At 53.6% G+C, this 5,000-nt stretch overlaps 1 non-coding gene across 1 annotated transcript in view; it reads left to right on the top strand.

Moving 5' to 3' along the window:
* The first annotated feature begins 3,673 nt into the window (after nt 1-3,673).
* LOC126442579 (small subunit ribosomal RNA) overlaps nt 3,674-5,000 on the top strand; it is a 1,910-nt gene continuing 583 nt past the window's right edge. The window contains exon 1 of the ribosomal RNA XR_007581551.1: nt 3,674-5,000. This exon is cut by the window's right edge and continues 583 nt beyond it. This is a non-coding gene — a ribosomal RNA (small subunit ribosomal RNA).

Raw genomic sequence — 5,000 nt, 5'->3', positions numbered from 1 at the left:
CATGCTGAAAGACTCTGCTCACAATCACAACCACACGGCAGCCACACACTCTTATCACGCACTACTCTCCGCCTGTAACACGCACACAGACAATATGTAAGCACCAGCATGGAACAACACCCAGTGCATCCTCTCCGCCACATGAGACAATCCACACTGTCATAACCAGACTGGGAGGTCCACTCAGAAAACGGAATATCCCACCCCCCCGACAACCACCATTGCTCAGCTAAGCCACCAACACCCACACATGTCCTACACAGGGGTGCACCCAACATCACAATACTGCCTCCTCTCACAGCACACAAACAATGGCAGGAATGAAAGACACAGGTCTGCCACAAGCATGGAATCGGAGCGCCGCCTGTCATGAGCCAAAGGTGCATCCTGACGTGGCAAATCAGATGATGCCGCAGGCATCCACTTACTATAATCACAATCAACAAACCGACCGGCCGCCCCCCCCCCCCCCATTACACCTTTCCATACAACAATGTGTACCTTAACCTAAACTATACTGTACCTTAACCTAAACTATACTGTACCTTAACCTAAACTATACTGTACCTTAACCTAAACTATACTGTACCTTAACCTAAACTATACTGTACCTTAACCTAAACTATACTGTACCTTAACCTAAACTATACTGTACCTTAACCTAACCTATACGGTACCTCAACCTAACCTATATTGTGCCTCAACCTAACCTATGTTGCGCCTTAACCTAACCTATGTTGCGCCTTAACCTAACCTATGTTGCGCCTTAACCTAACCTATGTTGCGCCTTAACCTAACCTATGTTGCGCCTTAACCTAACCTATGTTGCGCCTTAACCTAACCTATGTTGCGCCTTAACCTAACCTATGTTGCGCCTTAACCTAACCTATGTTGCGCCTTAACCTAACCTATGTTGCGCCTTAACCTAACCTATGTTGCGCCTTAACCTAACCTATGTTGCGCCTTAACCTAACCTATGTTGCGCCTTAACCTAACCTATGTTGCGCCTTAACCTAACCTATGTTGCGCCTTAACCTAACCTATGTTGCGCCTTAACCTAACCTATGTTGCGCCTTAACCTAACCTATGTTGCGCCTTAACCTAACCTATGTTGCGCCTTAACCTAACCTATGTTGCGCCTTAACCTAACCTATGTTGCGCCTTAACCTAACCTATGTTGCGCCTTAACCTAACCTATGTTGCGCCTTAACCTAACCTATGTTGCGCCTTAACCTAACCTATGTTGCGCCTTAACCTAACCTATGTTGCGCCTTAACCTAACCTATGTTGCGCCTTAACCTAACCTATGTTGCGCCTTAACCCAACCTATGTTGCGCCTTAACCCAACCTATGTTGCGCCTTAACCCAACCTATGTTGCGCCTTAACCCAACCTATGTTGCGCCTTAACCCAACCTATGTTGCGCCTTAACCCAACCTATGTTGCGCCTTAACCCAACCTATGTTGGGCCTTAACCCAACCTATGTTGGGCCTTAACCCAACCTATGTTGGGCCTTAACCCAACACACGTTGGGCCTTAACCCAACACACGTTGGGCCTTAACCCAACACACGTTGGGCCTTAACCCAACACACGTTGGGCCTTAACCCAACACACGTTGGGCCTTAACCCAACACACGTTGGGCCTTAACCCAACACACGTTGGGCCTTAACCCAACACACGTTGGGCCTTAACCCAACACACGTTGTGCCTTAACCCAACACACGTTGGGCCTTAACCCAACACACGTTGGGCCTTAACCCAACACACGTTGGGCCTTAACCCAACACACGTTGGGCCTTAACCCAACACACGTTGGGCCTTAACCCAACACACGTTGGGCCTTAACCCAACACACGTTGGGCCTTAACCCAACACACGTTGGGCCTTAACCCAACACACGTTGGGCCTTAACCCAACACACGTTGGGCCTTAACCCAACACACGTTGGGCCTTAACCTGCTCTGTAATTGTCATACGACGCGTTAAATTAGTGTAGTGTTGCCTAACTGCAACCCCCGCAATATAGTTTGCTACTCGCACTGCCCGGTCCCCAGTGTATCGCTTCATGTTAAACACCTTGCAGCTATACACTGTAATGTGGATGGCAGCAGGACGTACATGCTCAATGCCCTTTGCAGTTGTTCATTGGCATTTGCAGTTGTTCATTGGCATTCGCATGGCGAAGCACTTAGCCTACGCTGTGGTACGGCCTGTGTCAACTGTCCGCTGATGTTGTACGTCCAAATCACACACTGTACTGCACATTGGTCCTCATGTACTGAATGATACATCGTGGTACATGTGACCGTACAACGACTGCGCCAACAACGGCGAACCATGCGGTCCAAATGTTGTGCACTCAGCTACGTGTCGTCTCCCTATAAGAGCTGGATTGCAGTGTGGTATGCCCTGGATGGCGATCAGCATGAGCCGTCTGTTGATGTAGTGGCGCGTGTTGTCAGACGTAGTCGTCTCTTCTCACACACCGTGATAGCATGGTGCACTGCGTTCCACATCTGCGACATGCGACAGAGGCCGGTTGACAGTCGTTCGCGCAATGGACATCGCATACGTACGGGGGCCACCTTCCACGTGTTCGCGAAGCGTGCACATGTTGTTGCGTGTATGTGGGCAGACATAGTGTGTCGTGACACCTGACACAGGCATGCAACAATCGTTGAATTTGCAAATGGCGATGGACGCCTACGTTTGCTGGTGACGTTACGCAAATGAACAACTGGTAAACCGTTGTGGTGCGGTTGTTCTCGCTAGAGGTGAATCAGTGATGGCGACGATCGGTTGAGCTACCAACCGGTTGTTCCAGCGATACCCACCATGCCCACGAACGTGAATGGCATCTGGGTGTGAAGCGATACGCGGCGGTGGCTGGGTGGGACCGTCCCCGGCCGGTGAGGGGGGGCCTCCCGGCGTGCTGGCCGCGCGGTGCGTGGGCGCACGCGCTACAGCCGGCTGGTGGGGGCGGCCAGTGGCAGGCGCGCCGGCCGACGGAGGCGGCAGGCGGCGCAGCTGCGCGCCGGCGCACCCTGCACGCGGCGCCGTGCGGCCAAAGTAGGTCCTCGCGGGCCCGGTGCGAAGCGCGGTGGACATCTGCAGTGTGCTGGTCCGATTGAGGACTGTGTGCGCTGAGGATGCGCCGCCGCCCGGCGCTCGGCGCCGCGACGCCGTCTGCTGCTCGGTCGCCTCTGCGGTTCTCGCAGGTGGTTTGTATCGCAGCTGTGCGGACGTGTTGGCGCGTGCGCTGTGCTGGGAGAGTTCGCTTCGGCACCCAAGTGGGGCTTTTGTCCTTCTGTGGCGCTGGCGTTGGAGCTGCCGGTCACCGTAGGTGGCGCGTGTTGTCTCCCGCCGGCAATGCCACGACAGCACGCTCCCGGGCCTCTGTCGGCAGCGGCAAGCTCAGTTGGGAGCACGGGTGGTCGCACCTAAAGCGTCTACTCGCCAAACCCCGGGCGATTGCGCCTCTCTCGAACCCGACCAAGTACTTAGGACGGCGCTGCGCGCCGCCGGGACCTGAGAGGGTTTCGAGGTGTATGGTGCAGGGGAGCTCAGCCTCCTCCTGTTTGCAGAATAATTGAGCGGACGCTTGCGTGTTCGCGCGGGCCCCCGGGACACACTCCCGGGCGGCCGGCTGCTCAGCTCTAGTTGACGCAGCTCCCTGGTTGATCCTGCCAGTAGTCATATGCTTGTCTCAAAGATTAAGCCATGCATGTCTCAGTACAAGCCGCATTAAGGTGAAACCGCGAATGGCTCATTAAATCAGTTATGGTTCCTTAGATCGTACCCACGTTACTTGGATAACTGTGGTGATTCTAGAGCTAATACATGCAAACAGAGTCCCGACCAGAGATGGAAGGGACGCTTTTATTAGATCAAAACCAATCGGTCGGCTCGTCCGGTCCGTTTGCCTTGGTGACTCTGAATAACTTTGGGCTGATCGCACGGTCCTCGTACCGGCGACGCATCTTTCAAATGTCTGCCTTATCAACTGTCGATGGTAGGTTCTGCGCCTACCATGGTTGTAACGGGTAACGGGGAATCAGGGTTCGATTCCGGAGAGGGAGCCTGAGAAACGGCTACCACATCCAAGGAAGGCAGCAGGCGCGCAAATTACCCACTCCCGGCACGGGGAGGTAGTGACGAAAAATAACGATACGGGACTCATCCGAGGCCCCGTAATCGGAATGAGTACACTTTAAATCCTTTAACGAGTATCTATTGGAGGGCAAGTCTGGTGCCAGCAGCCGCGGTAATTCCAGCTCCAATAGCGTATATTAAAGTTGTTGCGGTTAAAAAGCTCGTAGTTGGATTTGTGTCCCACGCTGTTGGTTCACCGCCCGTCGGTGTTTAACTGGCATGTATCGTGGGACGTCCTGCCGGTGGGGCGAGCTGAAGGCGTGCGACGCGCCTCGTGCGTGCTCGTGCGTCCCGAGGCGGACCCCGTTGCAATCCTACCAGGGTGCTCTTGAGTGAGTGTCTCGGTGGGCCGGCACGTTTACTTTGAACAAATTAGAGTGCTTAAAGCAGGCAAGCCCGCCTGAATACTGTGTGCATGGAATAATGGAATAGGACCTCGGTTCTATTTTGTTGGTTTTCGGAACCCGAGGTAATGATTAATAGGGACAGGCGGGGGCATTCGTATTGCGACGTTAGAGGTGAAATTCTTGGATCGTCGCAAGACGAACAGAAGCGAAAGCATTTGCCAAGTATGTTTTCATTAATCAAGAACGAAAGTTAGAGGTTCGAAGGCGATCAGATACCGCCCTAGTTCTAACCATAAACGATGCCAGCCAGCGATCCGCCGCAGTTCCTCCGATGACTCGGCGGGCAGCCTCCGGGAAACCAAAGCTTTTGGGTTCCGGGGGAAGTATGGTTGCAAAGCTGAAACTTAAAGGAATTGACGGAAGGGCACCACCAGGAGTGGAGCCTGCGGCTTAATTTGACTCAACACGGGAAACCTCACCAGGCCCGGACACCGGAAG

Source organism: Schistocerca serialis, unplaced genomic scaffold, assembly GCF_023864345.2.
Source record: "Schistocerca serialis cubense isolate TAMUIC-IGC-003099 unplaced genomic scaffold, iqSchSeri2.2 HiC_scaffold_1380, whole genome shotgun sequence".
NCBI lineage: Eukaryota > Metazoa > Arthropoda > Insecta > Orthoptera > Acrididae > Schistocerca > Schistocerca serialis.
This window is presented reverse-complemented; position numbering and strand designations above follow the sequence as displayed.